Consider the following 12756-nt stretch of genomic DNA (forward strand, 5'->3'; position numbering starts at 1 on the left):
TATACCTTGATAGCAGTACTAATGCAATCGGTTCAATCAAAATGAAACTCAGTGGAAACGTACCTAGTGCTTTGTCATGTTGTCTCCCAACGTAGAAAACTCATGCTACTCGGTTGATTTGTAGACGTTTGTGTTATAAACGTATCGAATGAAGTCAACATTTGGTGTTTGGATGTGAATGTTTTGTCTTAAAGCAGAGTAGACCTACCGCTTAACCATTGTTGACATGATGACTTCCATGCTCTGATTGTTTGAGGAAACGCCCACGAGAGATGTGCCCATTCAGACAAGCAAGGTTTCTGTAGTGTAGTGGTCATCACGTTCGCCTAACACGCGCAAGGTCCCTGGTTCAATACCAGGCAGAAACATGCTTCTTAATAGAATTACAAACACACCACTGCTGTTTAGTGGTTTGTTGCCAGTGTAAAGGCTATCGGGGAGCTCTTCCCTTTAGATCCTCAAAGTGAGCTCTCAGTCTCATGTGATCGATACAGGAATCTTCTAAATCGCCATGTACCTTGATAGAAGTACTAATGCAATCAGTTCAAACAAAATGAAACTCAGTGGAAACGTACCTAGTGCTTTGTCATGTTGTCTCCCAACGTAGAAAACTCATGCTACTCGGTTGATTTGTAGACGTTTGTGTTATAAAGGGATCAAATGATGTCAACATTTGGTGTTTGGATGTGAATGTTTTGTCTTAAAGCAGTGTAGACCTACTGCTTAGCAAGTGTTGATCGGTTCAATCAAAATGAAACTCAGTGGAAATGTACCTAGTGCTTTGTCATGTTGTCTCCCAACGTAGAAAACTCATGCTACTCGGTTGATTTGTAGACGTTTGTGTTATAAAGGTATCGAATGAAGTCAACATTTGGTGTTTAGATGTGAATGTTTTGTCTTAAAGCAGAGTAGACCTACCGCTTAGCCATTGTTGACATGATGACTTCCATGCTCTGATTGTATGAGGAAACGCCCACGAGAGATGTGCCCATTCAGACAAGCAAGGTTTCTGTAGTGTAGTGGTCATCACATTCACCTAACACGCGAAAGGTCCCTGGTTCGATACCAGGCAGAAACATGCTTCTTGATAGAATTACAAACACACCACTGCTGTTTAGTGGTTTGTTGCCAGTGTAAAGGCTATCAGGGAGCTCTTCCCTTTAGATCCTCAAAGTGAGCTGTCAGTCTCATGTGATCGATACAGGAATGTTTTAAATCGCCATGTACCTTGATAGCAGTACTAATGCAGCCGGTTCAATCAAAATGAAACTCAGTGGAAACTTACCTGGTGCTTTGTCATGTTGTCTCCCAACGTAGAAAACTCATGCTACTCGGTTGATTGGTAGACGTTTGTGTTATAAAGGGATCGAATGATGTCAACATTTGGTGTTTCGATGTGAATGTTTTGTTTTAAAGCAGAGTAGACCTACTGCTTAGCCAGTGTTGATCGGATCAATCAAAATGAAACTCAGTGGAAACGTACCTAGTGCTTTGTCATGTTGTCTCCCAACGTAGAAAACTCATGCTACTTGGTTGATTTGTAGACGTTTGTGTTATAAACGTATCGAATGAAGTCAACATTTGGTGTTTGGATGTGAATGTTTTGTCTTAAAGCAGAGTAGACCTACCGCTTAGCCATTGTTGACATGATGACTTCCATGCTCTGATTGTATGAGGAAATGCCCACGAGAGATGTGCCCATTCAGACAAGCAAGGTTTCTGTAGTGTAGTGGTCATCACGTTCGCCTAAAACGCGAAAGGTCCCTGGTTCGATACCAGGCAGAAACATGCTTCTTGATAGAATTACAAACACACCACTGCTGTTTAGTGGTTTGTTGCCAGTGTAAAGGCTATCGGGGAGCTCTTCCCTTTAGATCCTCAAAGTGAGCTCTCAGTCTCATGTGATCGATACAGGAATCTTCTAAATCGCCATGTACCTTGATAGAAGTACTAATGCAATCAGTTCAAACAAAATGAAACTCAGTGGAAACGTACCTAGTGCTTTGTCATGTTGTCTCCCAACGTAGAAAACTCATGCTACTCGGTTGATTTGTAGACGTTTGTGTTATAAAGGGATCAAATGATGTCAACATTTGGTGTTTGGATGTGAATGTTTTGTCTTAAAGCAGAGTAGACCTACCGCTTAGCCATTGTTGACATGATGACTTCCATGCTCTGATTGTATGAGGAAATGCCCACGAGAGATGTGCCCATTCAGACAAGCAAGGTTTCTGTAGTGTAGTGGTCATCACGTTCGCCTAACACGCGAAAGGTCCCTGGTTCGATACCAGGCAGAAACATGCTTCTTGATAGAATTACAAACACACCACTGCTGTTTAGTGGTTTGTTGCCAGTGTAAAGGCTATCAGGGAGCTCTTCCCTTTAGATCCTCAAAGTGAGCTGTCAGTCTCATGTGATCGATACAGGAATGTTTTAAATCGCCATGTACCTTGATAGCAGTACTAATGCAGCCGGTTCAATCAAAATGAAACTCAGTGGAAACTTACCTGGTGCTTTGTCATGTTGTCTCCCAACGTAGAAAACTCATGCTACTTGGTTGATTTGTAGACGTTTGTGTTATAAAGGGATCGAATGATGTCAACATTTGGTGTTTGGATGTGAATGTTTTGTCTTAAAGCAGAGTAGACCTACTGCTTAGCAAGTGTTGATCGGTTCAATCAAAATGAAACTCAGTGGAAATGTACCTAGTGCTTTGTCATGTTGTCTCCCAACGTAGAAAACTCATGCTACTCGGTTGATTTGTAGACGTTTGTGTTATAAAGGTATCGAATGAAGTCAACATTTGGTGTTTGGATGTGAATGTTTTGTCTTAAAGCAGAGTAGACCTACCGCTTAGCCATTGTTGACATGATGACTTCCATGCTCTGATTGTATGAGGAAACGCCCACGAGAGATGTGCCCATTCAGACAAGCAAGTTTTCTGTAGTGTAGTGGTCATCACGTTCGCCTAACACGCGAAAGGTCCCTGGTTCGATACCAGGCAGAAACATGCTTCTTGATAGAATTACAAACACACCACTGCTGTTTAGTGGTTTGTTGCCAGTGTAAAGGCTATCAGGGAGCTCTTCCCTTTAGATCCTCAAAGTGAGCTGTCAGTCTCATGTGATCGATACAGGAATGTTTTAAATCGCCATGTACCTTGATAGCAGTACTAATGCAGCCGGTTCAATCAAAATGAAACTCAGTGGAAACTTACCTGGTGCTTTGTCATGTTGTCTCCCAACGTAGAAAACTCATGCTACTCGGTTGATTTGTAGACGTTTGTGTTATAAAGGTATCGAATGAAGTCAACATTTGGTGTTTGGATGTGAATGTTTTGTCTTAAAGCAGAGTAGACCTACCGCTTAGCCATTGTTGACATGATGACTTCCATGCTCTGATTGTTTGAGGAAACGCCCACGAGAGATGTGCCCATTCAGACAAGCAAGGTTTCTGTAGTGTAGTGGTCATCACGTTCGCCTAACACGCGCAAGGTCCCTGGTTCAATACCAGGCAGAAACATGCTTCTTAATAGAATTACAAACACACCACTGCTGTTTAGTGGTTTGTTGCCAGTGTAAAGGCTATCGGGGAGCTCTTCCCTTTAGATCCTCAAAGTGAGCTCTCAGTCTCATGTGATCGATACAGGAATCTTCTAAATCGCCATGTACCTTGATAGAAGTACTAATGCAATCAGTTCAAACAAAATGAAACTCAGTGGAAACGTACCTAGTGCTTTGTCATGTTGTCTCCCAACGTAGAAAACTCATGCTACTCGGTTGATTTGTAGACGTTTGTATTATAAAGGGATCAAATGATGTCAACATTTGGTGTTTGGATGTGAATGTTTTGTCTTAAAGCAGTGTAGACCTACTGCTTAGCAAGTGTTGATCGGTTCAATCAAAATGAAACTCAGTGGAAATGTACCTAGTGCTTTGTCATGTTGTCTCCCAACGTAGAAAACTCATGCTACTCGGTTGATTTGTAGACGTTTGTGTTATAAAGGTATCGAATGAAGTCAACATTTGGTGTTTAGATGTGAATGTTTTGTCTTAAAGCAGAGTAGACCTACCGCTTAGCCATTGTTGACATGATGACTTCCATGCTCTGATTGTATGAGGAAATGCCCACGAGAGATGTGCCCATTCAGACAAGCAAGGTTTCTGTAGTGTAGTGGTCATCACGTTCGCCTAACACGCGAAAGGTCCCTGCTTCGATACCAGGCAGAAACATGCTTCTTGATAGAATTACAAACACACCACTGCTGTTTAGTGGTTTCTTGCCAGTGTAAAGGCTATCAGGGAGCTCTTCCCTTTAGATCCTCAAAGTGAGCTGTCAGTCTCATGTGATCGATACAGGAATCTTCTAAATCGCCATGTACCTTGATAGAAGTGCTAATGCAATCAGTTCAAACAAAATGAAACTCAGTGGAAACGTACCTAGTGCTTTGTCATGTTGTCTCCCAACGTAGAAAACTCATGCTACTCGGTTGATTTGTAGACGTTTGTGTTATAAAGGGATCAAATGATGTCAACATTTGGTGTTTGGATGTGAATGTTTTGTCTTAAAGCAGTGTAGACCTACTGCTTAGCAAGTGTTGATCGGTTCAATCAAAATGAAACTCAGTGGAAATGTACCTAGTGCTTTGTCATGTTGTCTCCCAACGTAGAAAACTCATGCTACTCGGTTGATTTGTAGACGTTTGTGTTATAAAGGTATCGAATGAAGTCAACATTTGGTGTTTAGATGTGAATGTTTTGTCTTAAAGCAGAGTAGACCTACCGCTTAGCCATTGTTGACATGATGACTTCCATGCTCTGATTGTATGAGGAAACGCCCACGAGAGATGTGCCCATTCAGACACGCAAGGTTTCTGTAGTGTAGTGTTCATCACGTTCGCCTAACACGCGAAAGGTCCCTGGTTCGAAAACCAGGCAGAAACATGCTTCTTGATAGAATTACAAACACACCACTGCTGTTTAGTGGTTTGTTGCCATTGTAAAGGCTATCGGGGAGCTCTTCCCTTTAGATCCTCAAAGTGAGCTCTCAGTCTCATGTGATCGATACAGGAATGTTCTAAATCGCCATGTACCTTGATAGCAGTACTAATGCAATCGGTTCAATCAAAATGAAACTCAGTGGAAACGTACCTAGTGCTTTGTCATGTTGTCTCCCAACGTAGAAAACTCATGCTACTCGGTTGATTTGTAGACGTTTGTGTTATAAAGGGATCGAATGATGTCAACATTTGGTGTTTGGATGTGAATGTTTTGTCTTAAAGCAGAGTAGACCTACTGCTTAGCCATTGTTGACATGATGACTTCCATGCTCTGATTGTATGAGGAAACGCCCACGAGAGATGTGCCCATTCAGACACGCAAGGTTTCTGTAGTGTAGTGGTCATCACGTTTGCCTAACACGCGAAAGGTCCCTGGTTCGATACCAGGCAGAAACATGCTTCTTGATAGAATTACAAACACACCACTGCTGTTTAGTGGTTTGTTGCCATTGTAAAGGCTATCGGGGAGCTCTTCCCTTTAGATCCTCAAAGTGAGCTCTCAGTCTCATGTGATCGATACAGGAATGTTCTAAATCGCCATGTACCTTGATAGCAGTACTAATGCAATCGGTTCAATAAAAATGAAACTCAGTGGAAACGTACCTAGTGCTTTGTCATGTTGTCTCCCAACGTAGAAAACTCATGCTACTCGGTTGATTTGTAGACGTTTGTGTTATAAAGGGATCGAATGATGTCAACATTTGGTGTTTGGATGTGAATGTTTTGTCTTAAAGCAGAGTAGACCTACTGCTTAGCCAGTGTTGATCGGTTCAATCAAAATGAAACTCAGTGGAAACTTACGTGGTGTTTTGTCAAGTTGTCTCCCAACGTAGAAAACTCATGCTACTCGGTTGATTTGTAGACGTTTGTGTTATAAAGGGATCGAATGATGTCAACATTTGGTGTTTGGATGTGAATGTTTTGTCTTAAAGCAGAGTAGACCTACTGCTTAGCCATTGTTGACATGATGACTTCCATGCTCTGATTGTATGAGGAAACGCCCACGAGAGATGTGCCCATTCAGACACGCAAGGTTTCTGTAGTGTAGTGGTCATCACGTTCGCCTAACACGCGAAAGGTCCCTGGTTCGATACCAGGCAGAAACATGCTTCTTGATAGAATTACAAACACACCACTGCTGTTTAGTGGTTTGTTGCCAGTGTAAAGGCTATCGGGGAGCTCTTCCCTTTAGATCCTCAAAGTGAGCTCTCAGTCTCATGTGATCGATACAGGAATGTTCTAAATCGCCATGTACCTTGATAGCAGTACTAATGCAATCGGTTCAATCAAAATGAAACTCAGTGGAAACGTACCTAGTGCTTTGTCATGTTGTCTCCCAACGTAGAAAACTCATGCTACTTGGTTGATTTCTAGACGTTTGTGTTATAAAGGGATCGAATGATGTCAACATTTGGTGTTTGGATGTGAATGTTTTGTCTTAAAGCAGAGTAGACCTACTGCTTAGCCAGTGTTGATCGGTTCAATCAAAATGAAACTCAGTGGAAACGTACCTAGTGCTTTGTCATGTTGTCTCCCAATGTAGAAAACTCATGCTACTCGGTTGATTTGTAGACGTTTGTGTTATAAAGGTATCGAATGAAGTCAACATTTGGTGTTTGAATGTGAATGTTTTGTCTTAAAGCAGAGTAGACCTACCGCTTAGCCATTGTTGACATGATGACTTCCATGCTCTGATTGTATGAGGAAACGCCCACGAGAGATGTGCCCATTCAGACACGCAAGGTTTCTGTAGTGTAGTGTTCATCACGTTCGCCTAACACGCGAAAGGTCCCTGGTTCGAAAACCAGGCAGAAACATGCTTCTTGATAGAATTACAAACACGCCACTGCTGTTTAGTGGTTTGTTGCCATTGTAAAGGCTATCGGGGAGCTCTTCCCTTTAGATCCTCAAAGTGAGCTCTCAGTCTCATGTGATCGATACAGGAATGTTCTAAATCGCCATGTACCTTGATAGCAGTACTAATGCAATCGGTTCAATCAAAATGAAACTCAGTGGAAACGTACCTAGTGCTTTGTCATGTTGTCTCCCAACGTAGAAAACTCATGCTACTCGGTTGATTTGTAGACGTTTGTGTTATAAAGGGATCGAATGATGTCAACATTTGGTGTTTGGATGTGAATGTTTTGTCTTAAAGCAGAGTAGACCTACTGCTTAGCCATTGTTGACATGATGACTTCCATGCTCTGATTGTATGAGGAAACGCCCACGAGAGATGTGCCCATTCAGACACGCAAGGTTTCTGTAGTGTAGTGGTCATCACGTTCGCCTAACACGCGAAAGGTCCCTGCTTCGATACCAGGCAGAAACATGCTTCTTGATAGAATTACAAACACACCACTGCTGTTTAGTGGTTTGTTGCCATTGTAAAGGCTATCGGGGAGCTCTTCCCTTTAGATCCTCAAAGTGAGCTCTCAGTCTCATGTGATCGATACAGGAATGTTCTAAATCGCCATGTACCTTGATAGCAGTACTAATGCAATCGGTTCAATCAAAATGAAACTCAGTGGAAACGTACCTAGTGCTTTGTCATGTTGTCTCCCAACGTAGAAAACTCATGCTACTCGGTTGATTTGTAGACGTTTGTGTTATAAAGGGATCGAATGATGTCAACATTTGGTGTTTGGATGTGAATGTTTTGTCTTAAAGCAGAGTAGACCTACTGCTTAGCCAGTGTTGATCGGTTCAATCAAAATGAAACTCAGTGGAAACGTACCTAGTGCTTTGTCATGTTGTCTCCCAACGTAGAAAACTCATGCTACTCGGTTGATTTGTAGACGTTTGTGTTATAAAGGGATCGAATGATGTCAACATTTGGTGTTTGGATGTGAATGTTTTGTCTTAAAGCAGAGTAGACCTACTGCTTAGCCATTGTTGACATGATGACTTCCATGCTCTGATTGTATGAGGAAACGCCCACGAGAGATGTGCCCATTCAGACACGCAAGGTTTCTGTAGTGTAGTGGTCATCACGTTCGCCTAACACGCGAAAGGTCCCTGGTTCGATACCAGGCAGAAACATGCTTCTTGATAGAATTACAAACACACCACTGCTGTTTAGTGGTTTGTTGCCAGTGTAAAGGCTATCGGGGAGCTCTTCCCTTTAGATCCTCAAAGTGAGCTCTCAGTCTCATGTGATCGATACAGGAATGTTCTAAATCGCCATGTACCTTGATAGCAGTACTAATGCAATCGGTTCAATCAAAATGAAACTCAGTGGAAACGTACCTAGTGCTTTGTCATGTTGTCTCCCAACGTAGAAAACTCATGCTACTTGGTTGATTTCTAGACGTTTGTGTTATAAAGGGATCGAATGATGTCAACATTTGGTGTTTGGATGTGAATGTTTTGTCTTAAAGCAGAGTAGACCTACTGCTTAGCCAGTGTTGATCGGTTCAATCAAAATGAAACTCAGTGGAAACGTACCTAGTGCTTTGTCATGTTGTCTCCCAATGTAGAAAACTCATGCTACTCGGTTGATTTGTAGACGTTTGTGTTATAAAGGTATCGAATGAAGTCAACATTTGGTGTTTGAATGTGAATGTTTTGTCTTAAAGCAGAGTAGACCTACCGCTTAGCCATTGTTGACATGATGACTTCCATGCTCTGATTGTATGAGGAAACGCCCACGAGAGATGTGCCCATTCAGACACGCAAGGTTTCTGTAGTGTAGTGTTCATCACGTTCGCCTAACACGCGAAAGGTCCCTGGTTCGAAAACCAGGCAGAAACATGCTTCTTGATAGAATTACAAACACGCCACTGCTGTTTAGTGGTTTGTTGCCATTGTAAAGGCTATCGGGGAGCTCTTCCCTTTAGATCCTCAAAGTGAGCTCTCAGTCTCATGTGATCGATACAGGAATGTTCTAAATCGCCATGTACCTTGATAGCAGTACTAATGCAATCGGTTCAATCAAAATGAAACTCAGTGGAAACGTACCTAGTGCTTTGTCATGTTGTCTCCCAACGTAGAAAACTCATGCTACTCGGTTGATTTGTAGACGTTTGTGTTATAAAGGGATCGAATGATGTCAACATTTGGTGTTTGGATGTGAATGTTTTGTCTTAAAGCAGAGTAGACCTACTGCTTAGCCATTGTTGACATGATGACTTCCATGCTCTGATTGTATGAGGAAACGCCCACGAGAGATGTGCCCATTCAGACACGCAAGGTTTCTGTAGTGTAGTGGTCATCACGTTCGCCTAACACGCGAAAGGTCCCTGGTTCGATACCAGGCAGAAACATGCTTCTTGATAGAATTACAAACACACCACTGCTGTTTAGTGGTTTGTTGCCAGTGTAAAGGCTATCGGGGAGCTCTTCCCTTTAGATCCTCAAAGTGAGCTCTCAGTCTCATGTGATCGATACAGGAATGTTCTAAATCGCCATGTACCTTGATAGCAGTACTAATGCAATCGGTTCAATCAAAATGAAACTCAGTGGAAACGTACCTAGTGCTTTGTCATGTTGTCTCCCAACGTAGAAAACTCATGCTACTTGGTTGATTTCTAGACGTTTGTGTTATAAAGGGATCGAATGATGTCAACATTTGGTGTTTGGATGTGAATGTTTTGTCTTAAAGCAGAGTAGACCTACTGCTTAGCCAGTGTTGATCGGTTCAATCAAAATGAAACTCAGTGGAAACGTACCTAGTGCTTTGTCATGTTGTCTCCCAATGTAGAAAACTCATGCTACTCGGTTGATTTGTAGACGTTTGTGTTATAAAGGTATCGAATGAAGTCAACATTTGGTGTTTGAATGTGAATGTTTTGTCTTAAAGCAGAGTAGACCTACCGCTTAGCCATTGTTGACATGATGACTTCCATGCTCTGATTGTATGAGGAAACGCCCACGAGAGATGTGCCCATTCAGACACGCAAGGTTTCTGTAGTGTAGTGTTCATCACGTTCGCCTAACACGCGAAAGGTCCCTGGTTCGAAAACCAGGCAGAAACATGCTTCTTGATAGAATTACAAACACGCCACTGCTGTTTAGTGGTTTGTTGCCATTGTAAAGGCTATCGGGGAGCTCTTCCCTTTAGATCCTCAAAGTGAGCTCTCAGTCTCATGTGATCGATACAGGAATGTTCTAAATCGCCATGTACCTTGATAGCAGTACTAATGCAATCGGTTCAATCAAAATGAAACTCAGTGGAAACGTACCTAGTGCTTTGTCATGTTGTCTCCCAACGTAGAAAACTCATGCTACTCGGTTGATTTGTAGACGTTTGTGTTATAAAGGGATCGAATGATGTCAACATTTGGTGTTTGGATGTGAATGTTTTGTCTTAAAGCAGAGTAGACCTACTGCTTAGCCATTGTTGACATGATGACTTCCATGCTCTGATTGTATGAGGAAACGCCCACGAGAGATGTGCCCATTCAGACACGCAAGGTTTCTGTAGTGTAGTGGTCATCACGTTCGCCTAACACACGAAAGGTCCCTGGTTCGATACCAGGCAGAAACATGCTTCTTGATAGAATTACAAACACACCACTGCTGTTTAGTGGTTTGTTGCCATTGTAAAGGCTATCGGGGAGCTCTTCCCTTTAGATCCTCAAAGTGAGCTCTCAGTCTCATGTGATCGATACAGGAATGTTCTAAATCGCCATGTACCTTGATAGCAGTACTAATGCAATCGGTTCAATCAAAATGAAACTCAGTGGAAACGTACCTAGTGCTTTGTCATGTTGTCTCCCAACGTAGAAAACTCATGCTACTCGGTTGATTTGTAGACGTTTGTGTTATAAAGGGATCGAATGATGTCAACATTTGGTGTTTGGATGTGAATGTTTTGTCTTAAAGCAGAGTAGACCTACTGCTTAGCCAGTGTTGATCGGTTCAATCAAAATGAAACTCAGTGGAAACGTACCTAGTGCTTTGTCATGTTGTCTCCCAACGTAGAAAACTCATGCTACTCGGTTGATTTGTAGACGTTTGTGTTATAAAGGGATCGAATGATGTCAACATTTGGTGTTTGGATGTGAATGTTTTGTCTTAAAGCAGAGTAGACCTACTGCTTAGCCATTGTTGACATGATGACTTCCATGCTCTGATTGTATGAGGAAACGCCCACGAGAGATGTGCCCATTCAGACACGCAAGGTTTCTGTAGTGTAGTGGTCATCACGTTCGCCTAACACACGAAAGGTCCCTGGTTCGATACCAGGCAGAAACATGCTTCTTGATAGAATTACAAACACACCACTGCTGTTTAGTGGTTTGTTGCCATTGTAAAGGCTATCGGGGAGCTCTTCCCTTTAGATCCTCAAAGTGAGCTCTCAGTCTCATGTGATCGATACAGGAATGTTCTAAATCGCCATGTACCTTGATAGCAGTACTAATGCAATCGGTTCAATCAAAATGAAACTCAGTGGAAACGTACCTAGTGCTTTGTCATGTTGTCTCCCAACGTAGAAAACTCATGCTACTCGGTTGATTTGTAGACGTTTGTGTTATAAAGGGATCGAATGATGTCAACATTTGGTGTTTGGATGTGAATGTTTTGTCTTAAAGCAGAGTAGACCTACTGCTTAGCCATTGTTGACATGATGACTTCCATGCTCTGATTGTATGAGGAAACGCCCACGAGAGATGTGCCCATTCAGACACGCAAGGTTTCTGTAGTGTAGTGGTCATCACGTTCGCCTAACACGCGAAAGGTCCCTGGTTCGATACCAGGCAGAAACATGCTTCTTGATAGAATTACAAACACACCACTGCTGTTTAGTGGTTTGTTGCCAGTGTAAAGGCTATCGGGGAGCTCTTCCCTTTAGATCCTCAAAGTGAGCTCTCAGTCTCATGTGATCGATACAGGAATGTTCTAAATCGCCATGTACCTTGATAGCAGTACTAATGCAATCGGTTCAATAAAAATGAAACTCAGTGGAAACGTACCTAGTGCTTTGTCATGTTGTCTCCCAACGTAGAAAACTCATGCTACTCGGTTGATTTGTAGACGTTTGTGTTATAAAGGGATCGAATGATGTCAACATTTGGTGTTTGGATGTGAATGTTTTGTCTTAAAGCAGAGTAGACCTACTGCTTAGCCATTGTTGACATGATGACTTCCATGCTCTGATTGTATGAGGAAACGCCCACGAGAGATGTGCCCATTCAGACACGCAAGGTTTCTGTAGTGTAGTGTTCATCACGTTCGCCTAACACGCGAAAGGTCCCTGGTTCGAAAACCAGGCAGAAACATGCTTCTTGATAGAATTACAAACACACCACTGCTGTTTAGTGGTTTGTTGCCATTGTAAAGGCTATCGGGGAGCTCTTCCCTTTAGATCCTCAAAGTGAGCTCTCAGTCTCATGTGATCGATACAGGAATGTTCTAAATCGCCATGTACCTTGATAGCAGTACTAATGCAATCGGTTCAATCAAAATGAAACTCAGTGGAAACGTACCTAGTGCTTTGTCATGTTGTCTCCCAACGTAGAAAACTCATGCTACTCGGTTGATTTGTAGACGTTTGTGTTATAAAGGGATCGAATGATGTCAACATTTGGTGTTTGGATGTGAATGTTTTGTCTTAAAGCAGAGTAGACCTACTGCTTAGCCAGTGTTGATCGGTTCAATCAAAATGAAACTCAGTGGAAACGTACCTAGTGCTTTGTCATGTTGTCTCCCAACGTAGAAAACTCATGCTACTCGGTTGATTTGTAGACGTTTGTGTT

The 12756-nt window shown here is 42.3% G+C and overlaps 15 non-coding genes across 15 annotated transcripts; all 15 read left to right on the forward strand.

Moving 5' to 3' along the window:
* Positions 1 to 295: 295 nt before the first annotated feature.
* On the forward strand, positions 296 to 368 carry trnav-aac (transfer RNA valine (anticodon AAC)). Its single transcript has one exon. It is a non-coding gene; the product is annotated as a tRNA-Val (tRNA).
* A 637-nt stretch (positions 369 to 1005) lies between these two features.
* On the forward strand, positions 1006 to 1078 carry trnav-aac (transfer RNA valine (anticodon AAC)). Its single transcript has one exon. It is a non-coding gene; the product is annotated as a tRNA-Val (tRNA).
* A 637-nt stretch (positions 1079 to 1715) lies between these two features.
* On the forward strand, positions 1716 to 1788 carry trnaf-aaa (transfer RNA phenylalanine (anticodon AAA)). The gene has a single exon. It is a non-coding gene; the product is annotated as a tRNA-Phe (tRNA).
* Positions 1789 to 2227: 439 nt separating this feature from the next.
* trnav-aac (transfer RNA valine (anticodon AAC)) lies at positions 2228 to 2300 on the forward strand. The gene has a single exon. It is a non-coding gene; the product is annotated as a tRNA-Val (tRNA).
* A 636-nt stretch (positions 2301 to 2936) lies between these two features.
* On the forward strand, positions 2937 to 3010 carry trnav-aac (transfer RNA valine (anticodon AAC)). The gene has a single exon. It is a non-coding gene; the product is annotated as a tRNA-Val (tRNA).
* Positions 3011 to 3449: 439 nt separating this feature from the next.
* On the forward strand, positions 3450 to 3522 carry trnav-aac (transfer RNA valine (anticodon AAC)). The gene has a single exon. It is a non-coding gene; the product is annotated as a tRNA-Val (tRNA).
* A 637-nt stretch (positions 3523 to 4159) lies between these two features.
* On the forward strand, positions 4160 to 4232 carry trnav-aac (transfer RNA valine (anticodon AAC)). The gene has a single exon. It is a non-coding gene; the product is annotated as a tRNA-Val (tRNA).
* A 1150-nt stretch (positions 4233 to 5382) lies between these two features.
* On the forward strand, positions 5383 to 5455 carry trnav-aac (transfer RNA valine (anticodon AAC)). Its single transcript has one exon. It is a non-coding gene; the product is annotated as a tRNA-Val (tRNA).
* Positions 5456 to 6092: 637 nt separating this feature from the next.
* trnav-aac (transfer RNA valine (anticodon AAC)) lies at positions 6093 to 6165 on the forward strand. Its single transcript has one exon. It is a non-coding gene; the product is annotated as a tRNA-Val (tRNA).
* Positions 6166 to 7315: 1150 nt separating this feature from the next.
* On the forward strand, positions 7316 to 7388 carry trnav-aac (transfer RNA valine (anticodon AAC)). The gene has a single exon. It is a non-coding gene; the product is annotated as a tRNA-Val (tRNA).
* Positions 7389 to 8025: 637 nt separating this feature from the next.
* On the forward strand, positions 8026 to 8098 carry trnav-aac (transfer RNA valine (anticodon AAC)). Its single transcript has one exon. It is a non-coding gene; the product is annotated as a tRNA-Val (tRNA).
* A 1150-nt stretch (positions 8099 to 9248) lies between these two features.
* On the forward strand, positions 9249 to 9321 carry trnav-aac (transfer RNA valine (anticodon AAC)). Its single transcript has one exon. It is a non-coding gene; the product is annotated as a tRNA-Val (tRNA).
* A 1150-nt stretch (positions 9322 to 10471) lies between these two features.
* On the forward strand, positions 10472 to 10544 carry trnav-aac (transfer RNA valine (anticodon AAC)). Its single transcript has one exon. It is a non-coding gene; the product is annotated as a tRNA-Val (tRNA).
* Positions 10545 to 11181: 637 nt separating this feature from the next.
* Positions 11182 to 11254, forward strand: trnav-aac (transfer RNA valine (anticodon AAC)). The gene has a single exon. It is a non-coding gene; the product is annotated as a tRNA-Val (tRNA).
* Positions 11255 to 11693: 439 nt separating this feature from the next.
* On the forward strand, positions 11694 to 11766 carry trnav-aac (transfer RNA valine (anticodon AAC)). The gene has a single exon. It is a non-coding gene; the product is annotated as a tRNA-Val (tRNA).
* Positions 11767 to 12756: the final 990 nt, after the last annotated feature.

Source organism: Brachyhypopomus gauderio, unplaced genomic scaffold (genome assembly GCF_052324685.1).
Source record: "Brachyhypopomus gauderio isolate BG-103 unplaced genomic scaffold, BGAUD_0.2 sc51, whole genome shotgun sequence".
Taxonomy (NCBI): Eukaryota; Metazoa; Chordata; class Actinopteri; order Gymnotiformes; family Hypopomidae; genus Brachyhypopomus; species Brachyhypopomus gauderio.